This window comes from Taudactylus pleione, unplaced genomic scaffold, assembly GCF_031769625.1.
Source record: "Taudactylus pleione unplaced genomic scaffold, aTauple2 ptg000070l, whole genome shotgun sequence".
Taxonomy (NCBI): Eukaryota; Metazoa; Chordata; class Amphibia; order Anura; family Myobatrachidae; genus Taudactylus; species Taudactylus pleione.
Genome location: NW_028284472.1, coordinates 17319436 through 17333203, shown reverse-complemented (window position 1 = coordinate 17333203; position 13768 = coordinate 17319436). Strand labels below are relative to the sequence as shown.

At 35.7% G+C, this 13768-nt stretch overlaps 2 non-coding genes across 2 annotated transcripts; both read right to left on the bottom strand.

Annotated features, from left to right (window-relative positions):
• Positions 1-5426: 5426 nt before the first annotated feature.
• On the bottom strand, positions 5427-5512 carry TRNAR-UCU (transfer RNA arginine (anticodon UCU)). The gene is given in 2 exon segments: positions 5427-5462; positions 5476-5512. It is a non-coding gene; the product is annotated as a tRNA-Arg (tRNA).
• Positions 5513-12116: 6604 nt separating this feature from the next.
• TRNAR-UCU (transfer RNA arginine (anticodon UCU)) lies at positions 12117-12202 on the bottom strand. The gene is given in 2 exon segments: positions 12117-12152; positions 12166-12202. It is a non-coding gene; the product is annotated as a tRNA-Arg (tRNA).
• Positions 12203-13768: the final 1566 nt, after the last annotated feature.

The following is a 13768-nucleotide window of genomic DNA, read 5'->3' as shown; positions in this document are numbered from 1 at the left end:
CAGATATTTACAATAGTTCTCCCAAATGCAAAAACAGCTATATCTGAGTCTTCCTCTTGCTGATATTTGGTGCAAGTCCTATTTTAAGTATGCGAATTTAGTGACATAATTTGTGGTACACAATTAAGGACTGTAGGGAGACATTTTTTTATGATGTTTTAGAATACATACCACTCAATCTGAGCAAGGCTAGTTGAGTAGAGATAAAAGTGTTTTCAAAACACCAATTACTGGTTTTAAGGAATGTGAAATTACATTGTAACTTGTGATCTAACTTTGAAAGGAACTTTCCAGTCAACAACCAATCATTATATTGTTTATGTAGTATAAGGATCTCCAATCTCCAATCATATTGTTATGAAAAGTTGAATGTAAATCCTAAATATTTGCATTTAAAACTAAAGAATGAATCTGGCGGGACTCGAGCCCACAACTTTTGAATAACTACAACCAACTAGAATTCTAATGCTCTATCCATTGCACCACAGCTCCCCTGCCAATTTATGCGCTTGGTTCGACTGTAGCACTTGTAGAATACATAGAGTGGCAAAGGAGTGTCAGATATTTACAATAGTTCTCCCAAATGCAAAAACAGCTATATCTGAGTCATCCTCTTGCTGATATTTGGTGCAAGTCCTATTTTAAGTATGAGGATTTAGTGACATAATTTGTGGTACACAATTAAGGACTGTAGGGAGACATTTTTTTATGATGTTTTAGAATACATACCACTCAATCTGAGCAAGGCTAGTTGAGTACAGATAAAAGTGTTTTCAAAACACCAATTACTGGTTTTAAGGAATATGAAATTACATTGTAACTTGTGATCTAACTTTGAAAGGAACTTTCCAGTCAACAACCGATCATTATATTGTTTATGTAGTATAAGGATGTCCAATCTCCATTCATATTGTTATGAAAAGTTGAATGTAATTCCTAAATATTTGCATTTAAAACTAAAGAATGACTCTGGTGGGATTCAAACCGACAACCTTTGAATCACTACAACCTACTAGAAGTCTAACGCGCTATCCATTGCACCACTGCGCCCCTGGCAGCTTTAGTGCTTGGTTCAACTGTAGCACTTGTAGAATACTTAGAGTGGCAAAGGAGTGTCAGATATTTACAATAGTTCTCCCAAATGCAAAAACAGCTATATCTGAGTCTTCCTCTTGCTGATATTTGGTGCAAGTCCTATTTTAAGTATGCGGATTTAGTGACATCATTTGTGGTACACAATTAAGGACTGTAGGGAGACATTTTTTTATGATGTTTTAGAATACATACCACTCAATCTGAGCAAGGCTAGTTGAGTAGAGATAAAAGTGTTTTCAAAACACCAATTACTGGTTTTAAGGAATCTGAAATTACATTGTAACTTGTAATCTAACTTTGAAAGGGACTTTCCAGTCAACAACCGATCATTATATTGTTTATGTAGTATAAGGATGTCCAATCTACAATCATATTGTTATGAAAAGTTGAATGTAAATCTTAAATATTTGCATTTAAAACAAAGGAATGACTCTGGTGGGACTTGAACCCACAACCTTTGAATCACTACAACCAACTAGAAGTCCAATGCGCTATCCATTGCACCACTGCGCCCCTGGCAGCTTTAGCGCTTGGTTCGACTGTAGCACTTGTAGAATACTTAGAGTGGCAAAGGAGTGTCAGATATTTACAATAGTTCTCCCAAATGCAAAAACAGCTATATCTGAGTCTTCCTCTTGCTGATATTTGGTGCAAGTCCTATTTTAAGTATGCGAATTTAGTGACATAATTTGTGGTACACAATTAAGGACTGTAGGGAGACATTTTTTTATGATGTTTTAGAATACAAACCACTCAATCTGAGCAAGGCTAGTTGAGTAGAGATAAAAGTGTTTTCAAAACACCAATTACTGGTTTTAAGGAATCTGAAATTACATTGTAACTTGTGATCTAACTTTGAAAGGGACTTTCCAGTCAAAAACGGATCATTATATTGTTTATGTAGTATAAGGATCTCCAATCTCCAATCATATTGTTATGAAAAGTTGAATGTAAATCCTAAATACTTGCATTTAAAACTATAGAATGAATCTGGTGGGACTCGAGCCCACAACTTTTGAATAACTACAACCAACTAGAAGTCTAACGCGCTATCCATTGCACCATAGCGCCCCTTGCAGCTTTAGCGCTTGGTTCGACTGTAGCACTTGTAGAATACATAGAGTGGCAAAGGAGTGTCAGATATTTACAATAGTTCTCCCAAATGCAAAAACAGCTATATCTGAGTCTTCCTGTTGCTGATATTTGGTGCAAGTCCTATTTTAAGTATGCAGATTTAGTGACATAATTTGTGGTACACAATTAAGGACTGTAGGGAGACATTTTTTTATGATGTTTTAGAATACAAACCACTCAATCTGAGCAAGGCTAGTTGAGTAGAGATAAAAGTGTTTTCAAAACACCAATTACTGGTTTTAATGAATCTGAAATTACATTGTAACTTGTGATCTAACTTTGAAAGGAACTTTCCAGTCAACAACCGATCATTATATTGTTTATGTAGTATAAGGATGTCCAATCTCCAATCATATTGTTATGAAAAGTTGAATGTAATTCCTAAAGATTTGCATTTAAAACTAAAGAACGACTCTGGTGGGATTCGAACCCACAACCTTTGAATCACTACAACCAACTAGAAGTCTAATGCGCTATCCATTGCACCACTGCGCCCCTGGCAGCTTTAGCGCTTGGTTCGACTGTAGCACTTGTAGAATACTTAGAGTGGCAAAGGAGTGTCAGATATTTACAATAGTTCTCCCAAATGCAAAAACAGCTATATCTGAGTCTTCCTCTTGCTGATATTTGGTGCAAGTCCTATTTTAAGTATGCGAATTTAGTGACATAATTTGTGGTACACAATTAAGGACTGTAGGGAGACATTTTTTTATGATGTTTTAGAATACATACCACTCAATCTGAGCAAGGCTAGTTGAGTAGAGATAAAAGTGTTTTCAAAACACCAATTACTGGTTTTAAGGAATCTGAAATTACATTGTAACTTGTGATCTAACTTTGAAAGGAACTTTCCAGTCAACAACCAATCATTATATTGTTTATGTAGTATAAGGATGTCCAATCTCCAATCATATTGTTATGAAAAGTTGAATGTAATTCCTAAATATTAGCATTTAAAACTAAAGAATGACACTGGTTGGACTCGAACCCACAACCTTTGAATAACTACAACCAACTAGAAGTCCAATGCGCTATCCATTGCGCCACAGAGCCCCTGGCAGTTTTAGCACTTGGTTTGACTGTAGCACTTGTAGAATACATAGAGTGGCAAAGGAGTGTCAGATATTTACTCTAGTTCTCCCAAATGCAATAACAGCTATATCTGAGTCTTCCTCTTGCTGATATTTGGTGCAAGTCCTATTTTAAGTATGCGGATTTAGTGACATAATTTGTGGTACACAATTATGGACTGTAGGGAGACATTTTTTATGATGTTTTAGAATACATAACCCTCAATCTGAGCAAGGCTAGTTGAGCAGAGACAAAAGTGTTTTCAAAACACCAATTACTGGTTTAAAGGAATCTGAAATTACATTGTAACTTGTGATCTAACTTTGAAAGGGACTTTCCAGTCAAAAACGGATCATTATATTGTTTATGTAGTATAAGGATCTCCAATCTCCAATCATATTGTTATGAAAAGTTGAATGTAAATCCTAAATACTTGCATTTAAAACTATAGAATGAATCTGGTGGGACTCGAGCCCACAACTTTTGAATAACTACAACCAACTAGAAGTCTAACGCGCTATCCATTGCACCATAGCGCCCCTTGCAGCTTTAGCGCTTGGTTCGACTGTAGCACTTGTAGAATACATAGAGTGGCAAAGGAGTGTCAGATATTTACACTAGTTCTCCCAAATGCAAAAACAGCTATATCTGAGTCTTCCTCTTGCTGATATTTGGTGCAAGTCCTATTTTAAGTATGCGGATTTAGTGACATAATTTGTGGTACACAATTATGGACTGTAGGGAGACATTTTTTATGATGTTTTAGAATACATACCCCTCAATCTGAGCAAGGCTAGTTGAGCAGAGACAAAAGTGTTTTCAAAACACCAATTACTGGATTAATGGAATCTGAAATTATATTGTAACTTGTGATCTAACTTTGAAAAGGACTTTCCAGTCAAAAATGGATCATTATATTGTTTATGTAGTATAAGGATCTCCAATCTCCAATCATATTGTTATGAAAAGTTGAATGTAAATCCTAAATATTTGCATTTAAAACTAAAGAATGAATCTGGCGGGACTCGAGCCCACAACTTTTGAAAAACTACAACCAACTAGAATTCTAATGCTCTATCCATTGCACCACAGCTCCCCTGCCAATTTATGCGCTTGGTTCGACTGTAGCACTTGTAGAATACATAGAGTGGTAAAGGAGTGTCAGATATTTACAATAGTTCTCCCAAATGCAAAAACAGCTATATCTGAGTCATCCTCTTGCTGATATTTGGTGCAAGTCCTATTTTAAGTATGAGGATTTAGTGACATAATTTGTGGTACACAATTAAGGACTGTAGGGAGACATTTTTTTATGATGTTTTAGAATACATACCACTCAATCTGAGCAAGGCTAGTTGAGTACAGATAAAAGTGTTTTCAAAACACCAATTACTGGTTTAAAGGAATATGAAATTACATTGTAACTTGTGATCTAACTTTGAAAGGAACTTTCCAGTCAACAACCGATCATTATATTGTTTATGTAGTATAAGGATGTCCAATCTCCATTCATACTGTTATGAAAAGTTGAATGTAATTCCTAAAAATTTGCATTTAAAACTAAAGAATGACTCTGGTGGGATTCAAACCCACAACCTTTGAATCACTACAACCAACTAGAAGTCTAACGCGCTATCCATTGCACCACTGCGCCCCTGGCAGCTTTAGTGCTTGGTTCAACTGTAGCACTTGTAGAATACTTAGAGTGGCAAAGGAGTGTCAGATATTTACAATAGATCTCCCAAATGCAAAAACAGCTATATCTGAGTCTTCCTCTTGCTGATATTTGGTGCAAGTCCTATTTTAAGTATGCGGATTTAGTGACATCATTTGTGGTACACAATTAAGGACTGTAGGGAGACATTTTTTTATGATGTTTTAGAATACATACCACTCAATCTGAGCAAGGCTAGTTGAGTAGAGATAAAAGTGTTTTCAAAACACCAATTACTGGTTTTAAGGAATCTGAAATTACATTGTAACTTGTAATCTAACTTTGAAAGGGACTTTCCAGTCAACAACCGATCATTATATTGTTTATGTAGTATAAGGATGTCCAATCTACAATCATATTGTTATGAAAAGTTGAATGTAAATCTTAAATATTTGCATTTAAAACAAAGGAATGACTCTGGTGGGACTTGAACCCACAACCTTTGAATAACTACAACCAACTAGAAGTCCAATGCGCTATCCATTGCTCCACAGAGCCCATGGCAGTTTTTGCGCTTGGTTCGACTGTCGCGCTTGTAGAATACATAGAGTGGCAAAGGAGTGTCAGATATTTACAATAGTTCTCCCAAATGCAAAAACAGCTATATCTGAGTCTTCCTCTTGCTGATATTTGGTGCAAGTCCTATTTTAAGTATGCGGATTTAGTGACATAATTTGTGGTACACAATTAAGGACTGTATGGAGACATTTTTTTATGATGTTTTAGAATACATACCACTCAATCTGAGCAAGGCTAGTTGAGTACAGATAAAAGTGTTTTCAAAACACCAATTACTGGTTTTAAGGAATATGAAATTACATTGTAACTTGTGATCTAACTTTGAAAGGAACTTTCCAGTCAACAACCGATCATTATATTGTTTATGTAGTATAAGGATGTCCAATCTCCATTCATATTGTTATGAAAAGTTGAATGTAATTCCTAAATATTTGCATTTAAAACTAAAGAACAACTCTGGTGGGATTCAAACCCACAACCTTTGAATCACTACAACCAACTAGAAGTCTAACGCGCTATCCATTGCACCACAGCGCCCCTGGCAGCTTTAGCGCTTGGTTCAACTGTAGCACTTGTAGAATACTTAGAGTGGCAAAGGAGTGTCAGATATTTACAATAGTTCTCCCAAATGCAAAAACAGCTATATCTGAGTCTTCCTCTTGCTGATATTTGGTGCAAGTCCTATTTTAAGTATGCGGATTTAGTGACATAATTTGTGGTACACAATTAAGGACTGTATGGAGACATTTTTTATGATGTTTTAGAATACATACCCCTCAATCTGAGCAAGGTTAGTTGAGCAGAGACAAAAGTGTTTTCAAAACACCAATTACTGGTTTTAAGGAATCTGAAATTACATTGTAACTTGTGATCTAACTTTGAAAGGGACTTTCCAGTCAAAAACGGATCATTATATTGTTCATGTAGTATAAGGATGCCCAATCTCCAATCATATTGTTATGAAAAATTGAATGTAAATCCTAAATATTTGCATTTAAAACTAAAGAATGAATCTGGTGGGACTCAAGCCCACAACTTTTGAATAACTACAACCATCTAGAAGTCTAACGCGCTATCCATTGCACCACAGCGACCCTGGCAGTTTATGCGCTTGGTTCGACTGTAGCACTTGTAGAATACATAGAGTGGCAAAGGAGTGTCAGATATTTACAATAGTTCTCCCAAATGCAAAAACAGCCATATCTGAGTCTTCCTCTTGCTGATATAGGGTGCAAGTCCTACTTTAAGTATGCCTAATTAGTGACATAATTTGTGGTACACAATTAAGGACTGTAGGGAGACATTTTTTATGATGTTTTAGAATACATACCCCTCAATCTGAGCAAGGCTAGTTGAGTAGAGACAAAAGTGTTTTCAAAACACCAATTACTGGTTTAAAGGAATCTGAAATTACATTGTATCTTGTGATCTAACTTTGAAAGGGACTTTCCAGTCAAAAACGGATCATTATATTGTTTATGTAGTATAAGGATCTCCAATCTCCAATCATATTGTTATGAAAAGTTGAATGTAAATCCTAAATATTTGCATTTAAAACTAAAGAAAGAATTTGCTGGGACTCGAGCCCACAACTTTTGAATAATTACAACCAACTAGAAGTCTAACGCGCTATTCATTGCGCCACAGCGTCCCTCGCACTTTATGCGCTTGGTTCGACTGTAGCACTTGTAGAGAACATAGATTGGCAAAGGAGTGTCAGATATTTAAAATAGTTCTCCCAAATGCAAAAACAGCTATATCTGAGTCTTCCTCTTGCTGATATATGGTGCAAGTCCTATTTTAAGTATGCAGATTTAGTGACATAATTTGTGGTACACAATTAAGGACTGTAGGGAGACATTTTTTAATGATGTTTTAGAATACATACCACTCAATCTAAGCAAGGCTAGTTGAGTAGAGACAAAAGTGTTTTCAAAACACCAATTACTGGTTTAAAGGAATCTGAAATAACATTGTAACTTGTAATCTAACTTTGAAAGGGACTTTCCAGTCAACAACCGATCATTATATTGTTTATGTAGTATAAGGATGTCCAATCTTCAATCAAATTGTTATGAAAAGTTGAATGTAAATTTTAAATATTTGCATTTGAAACTAAAGAACGACTCTGGTGGGACTCGAGCACACAACCTTTGAATAACTACAACCAACGAGAAGTCGAACGCACTATCCATTGCACCACAGAGCCAATGGCAGTTTTAGTGCTTGGTTCGACTGTAGCACTTGTAGAATACATAGAGTGGAAAAGGAGTCTCAGATATTTACAATAGTTCTCCCAAATGCAAAAACAGCTATATCTGAGTCTTCCTCTTGCTGATATTTGGTGCAAGTACTATTTTAAGTATGCGGATTTAGTGACATAATTTGTGGTACACAATTAATGACTGTAGGGAGACATTTTTTTATGATGTTTTAGAATACATACCCCTCAATCTTGGCAAGGCTAGTTGAGTAGAGACAAAAGTGTTTTCAAAACACCAATTACTGGTTTAAAGGAATCTGAAATTACATTGTATCTTGCGATCTAACTTTGAAAGGGACTTTCCAGTCAAAAACCGATCATTATATTGTTTATGTAGTATAAGGATGTCCAATCTACAATCATATTGTTATGAAAAGTTGAATGTAAATCTTAAATATTTGCATTTAAAACAAAAGAATGACTCTGGTGGGACTTGAACCCACAACCTTTGAATAACTACAAGCAACTAGAAGTCCAATGCGCTATCCATTGCTCCACAGATCCCATGGCAGTTTTAGCGCTTGGTTCGACTGTAGCACTTGAAGAATACATAGAGTGGCAAAGGAGTGTCAGATATTTACAATAGTTCTCCCAAATGCAAAAACAGCTATATCTGAGTCTTCCTCTTGCTGATATTTGGTGCAAGTCCTATTTTAAGTATGCGGATTTAGTGACATAATTTGTGGTACACAATTAAGGACTGTAGGGAGACATTTTTTATGATGTTTTAGAATACATACCCCTCAATCTGAGCAAGGCTAGTTGAGCAGAGACAAAAGTGTTTTCAAAACACCAATTACTGGTTTAAAGGAATCTGAAATTACATTGTAACTTGTGATCTAACTTTGAAAGGGACTTTCCAGTCAAAAACGGATCATTATATTGTTTATGTAGTATAAGGATCTCCAATCTCCAATCATATTGTTATGAAAAGTTGAATGTAAATCCTAAATATTTGCATTTAAAACTATAGAATGAATCTGGTGGGACTCGAGCCCACAACTTTTGAATAACTACAACCAACTAGAAGTTTAACGTGCTATCCATTGCACCATAGCGCCCCTTGCAGCTTTAGCGCTTGGTTCGACTGTAGCACTTGTAGAATACATAGAGTGGCAAAGGAGTGTCAGATATTTACAATAGTTCTCCCAAATGCAAAAACAGCTATATCTGAGTCTTCCTCTTGCTGATATTTGGTGCAAGTCCTATTTTAAATATGCGGATTTAGTGACATAATTTGTGGTACACAATTAAGGACTGTAGGGAGACATTTTTTTATGATGTTTTAGAATACATACCACTCAATCTGAGCAAGGCTAGTTGAGTAGAGATAAAAGTGTTTTCAAAACACCAATTACTGGTTTTAATGAATCTGAAATTACATTGTAACTTGTGATCTAACTTTGAAAGGAACTTTCCAGTCAACAACCGATCATTATATTATTTATGTAGTATAAGGATGTCCAATCTCCAATCATATTGTTATGAAAAGTTGAATGTAAATCCTAAAGATTTGCATTTAAAACTAAAGAACGACTCTGGTGGGATTCGAACCCACAACCTTTGAATCTCTACAACGAACTAGAAGTCTAATGCGCTATCCATTGCACCACTGCGCCCGTGGCAGCTTTAGCGCTTGGTTCGACTGTAGCACTTGTAGAATACTTAGAGTGGCAAAGGAGTGTCAGATATTACAATAGTTCTCCCAAATGCAAAAACAGCTATATCTGAGTCTTCCTCTTGCTGATATTTGGTGCAAGTCCTATTTTAAGTATGCGGATTTAGTGACATAATTTGTGGTACACAATTAAGGACTGTAGGGAGACATTTTTTTATGATGTTTTAGAATACATACCACTCAATCTGAGCAAGGCTAGTTGAGTAGAGATAAAAGTGTTTTCAAAACACCAATTACTGGTTTTAAGGAATCTGAAATTACATTGTAACTTGTGATCTAACTTTGAAAGGAACTTTCCAGTCAACAACCGATCATTATATTGTTTATGTAGTATAAGGATGTCCAATCTCCAATCATATTGTTATGAAAAGTTGAATGTAATTCCTAAAGATTTGCATTTAAAACTAAAGAACGACTCTGGTGGGATTCGAACCCACAACCTTTGAATCTCTACAACGAACTAGAAGTCTAATGTGCTATCCATTGCACCACTGCGCCCGTGGCAGCTTTAGCGCTTGGTTCGACTGTAGCACCTGTAGAATACATAGAGTGGCAAAGGAGTGTCAGATATTTACAATAGTTCTCCCAAATGCAAAAACAGCTATATCTGAGTCTTCCTCTTGCTGATATTTGGTGCAAGTCCTATTTTAAGTATGCGGATTTAGTGACATAATTTGTGGTACACAATTATGGACTGTAGGGAGACATTTTTTATGATGTTTTAGAATACATACCCCTCAATCTGAGCAAGGCTAGTTGAGCAGAGACAAAAGTGGTTTCAAAACACCAATTACTGGATTAATGGAATCTGAAATTACATTGTAACTTGTGATCTAACTTTGAAAGGGACTTTCCAGTCAAAAACGGATCATTATATTGTTTATGTAGTATAAGGATCTCCAATCTCCAATCATATTGTTATGAAAAGTTGAATGTAAATCCTAAATATTTGCATTTAAAACTAAATAATGAATCTGGTGGGTCTCGAACCCACAACTTTTGAATAACTACAACCAACTAGAATTCTAACGCTCTATCCATTGCACCACAGCTCCCCTGCCAATTTATGCGCTTGGTTCGACTGTAGCACTTGTAGAGAACATAGAGTGGCAAAGGAGTGTCAGATATTTAAAATAGTTCTCCCAAATGCAAAAACAGCTATATCTGAGTCTTCCTCTTGCTGATATATGGTGCAAGTCCTATTTTAAGTATGCAGATTTAGTGACATAATTTGTGGTACACAATTAAGGACTGTAGGGAGACATTTTTTTATGATGTTTTAGAATACATACCACTCAATCTAAGCAAGGCTAGTTGAGCAGAGACAAAAGTGTTTTCAAAACACTAATTACTGGTTTAAAGGAATCTGAAATTACATTGTAACTTGTAATCTAACTTTGAAAGGGACTTTCCAGTCAACAACCGATCATTATATTGTTTATGTAGTATAAGGATGTCCAATTTCCAATCAAATTGTTATGAAAAGTTGAATGTAAATCTTAAATATTTGCATTTAAAACTAAAGAACGACTCTGGTGGGACTCGAGCCCACAACCTTTGAATAACTACAACCAACGAGAAGCCGAATGCGCTATCCATTGCACCACAGAGCCAATGGCAGTTTTAGCGCTTGGTTCGACTGTAGCACTTGTAGAATACATAGAGTGGCAAAGGAGTCTCAGATATTTACAATAGTTCTCCCAAATGCAAAAACAGCTATATCTGAGTCTTCCTCTTGCTGATATTTGGTGCAAGTCCTATTTTAAGTATGCAGATTTTGTGACATAATTTGTGGTACACAATTAATGACTGTAGGGAGACATTTTTTTATGATGTTTTAGAATACATACCCCTCAATCTGAGCAAGGCTAGTTGAGTAGAGACAAAAGTGTTTTCAAAACACCAATTACTGGTTTAAAGGAATCTGAAATTACATTGTATCTTGTGCTCTAACTTTGAAAGGTACTTTCCAGTCAAAAACGGATCATTATATTGTTTATTTAGTATAAGGATCTCCAATCTCCAATCATATTGTTATGAAAAGTTGAATGTAAATCCTAAATATTTGCATTTAAAACTAAAGAATGAATCTGGTGGGACTCGAGCCCACAACTTTTGAATAATTACAACCATCTAGAAGTCTAACGCGCTATCCATTGCGCCACAGCGCCCCTGGCAGTTTATGCGCTTGGTTCGACTGTAGCACTTGTAGAATACATAGAGTGGCAAAGGAGTGTCAGATATTTACAATAGTTCTCCCAAATGCAAAAACAGCTATATCTGAGTCTTCCTCTTGCTGATATATGGTGCAAGTCCTACTTTAAGTATGCAGAATTAGTGACATAATTTGAGGTACACAATTAAGGACTGTATGGAGACATTTTTTATGATGTTTTAGAATACATACCCCTCAATCTGAGCAAGGTTAGTTGAGCAGAGACAAAAGTGTTTTCAAAACACCAATTACTGGTTTTAAGGAATCTGAAATTACATTGTAACTTGTGATCTAACTTTGAAAGGGACTTTCCAGTCAACAACCGATCATTATATTGTTTATGTAGTATTCGGATGTCCAATCTCCAATCATATTGTTATGAAAAGTTGAATGTAAATCTTAAATATTTGCATTTAAAACTGAAGAACGACTCTGGTGGGACTCGAACCCACAACCTTTGAATAACTATAACCAACTAGAAGTCCAATGCGCTATCCATTGTGCCACAGAGCCCCTGGTGGTTTTAGCGCTTGGTTCGACTGTAGCACTTGTAGATAACATAGAGTGGCAAAGGAGTGTCAGATATTTACAATAGTTCTCTGAAATGCAAAAACAGCTATATCTGAGTCTTCCTCTTGTTGATATTTGGTGCATGTCCTTTTTAAAGTATGCGGATTTAGTGACATAATTTGTGGTACACAATTAAGGACTGTAGGGAGACATTTTTTATGATATTTTAGAATACATACCCCTCAATCTGAGCAAGGCTAGTTGAGCAGAGACAAAAGTGTTTTCAAAACACCAATTACTGGTTTAAAGGAATCTGAAATTACATTGTAACTTGTGATCTAACTTTGAAAGGGACTTTCCAGTCAAAAACGGATCATTATATTGTTTATGTAGTATAAGGATCTCCAATCTCCAATCATATTGTTATGAAAAGTTGAATGTAAATCCTAAATATTTGCATTTAAAACTAAAGAATGAATCTGGTGGGACTCGTGCCCACAACTTTTGAATAACTACAACCAACTAGAAGTCTAACGCGCTATACATTGCGCCACTGCGCCCCTGGCAGTTTATGCGCTTGGTTCGACTCTAGTACTTGTAGAATACATAGAGTGGCAAAGGAGTGTCAGATATTTACAATAGTTCTCCCAAATGCAAAAACAGCTATATCTGAGTCTTCCTCTTGCTGATATTTGGTGCAAGTCCTATTTTAAGTATGCGGATTTAGTGACATAATTTGTGGTACACAATTAAGGACTGTAGGGAGACATTTTTTTATGATGTTTTAGAATACATATCACTCAATCTAAGCAAGGCTAGCTGAGTAGAGACAAAAGTGTTTTCAAAACACCAATTACTGGTTTAAAGGAATCTGAAATTACATTGTAACTTGTAATCTAACTTTGAAAGGGACTTTCCAGTCAACAACCGATCATTATATTGTTTATGTAGTATAAGGATGTCCAATCTTCAATCAAATTGTTATGAAAAGTTGAATGTAAATCTTAAATATTTGCATTTGAAACTAAAGAACGACTCTGGTGGGACTTGAGCCCACAACCTTTGAATAACTACAACCAACGAGAAGTCGAATGCACTATCCATTGCACCACAGAGCCAATGGCAGTTTTAGTGCTTGGTTCGACTGTAGCACTTGTAGAATACTTAGAGTGGCAAAGGAGTGTCAGATATTTACAATAGTTCTCCCAAATGCAAAAACAGCTATATCTGAGTCTTCCTCTTGCTGATATTTGGTGCAAGTCCTATTTTAAGTATGCGAATTTAGTGACATAATTTGTGGTACACAATTAAGGACTGTAGGGAGACATTTTTTTATGATGTTTTAGAATACAAACCACTCAATCTGAGCAAGGCTAGTTGAGTAGAGATAAAAGTATTTTCAAAACACCAATTACTGGTTTTAAGGAATCTGAAATTACATTGTAACTTGTGATCTAACTTTGAAAGGAACTTTCCAGTCAACAACCGATCATTATATTGTTTATGTAGTATAAGGATGTCCAATCTCCAATCATATTGTTATGAAAAGTTGAATGTAATTCCTAAATA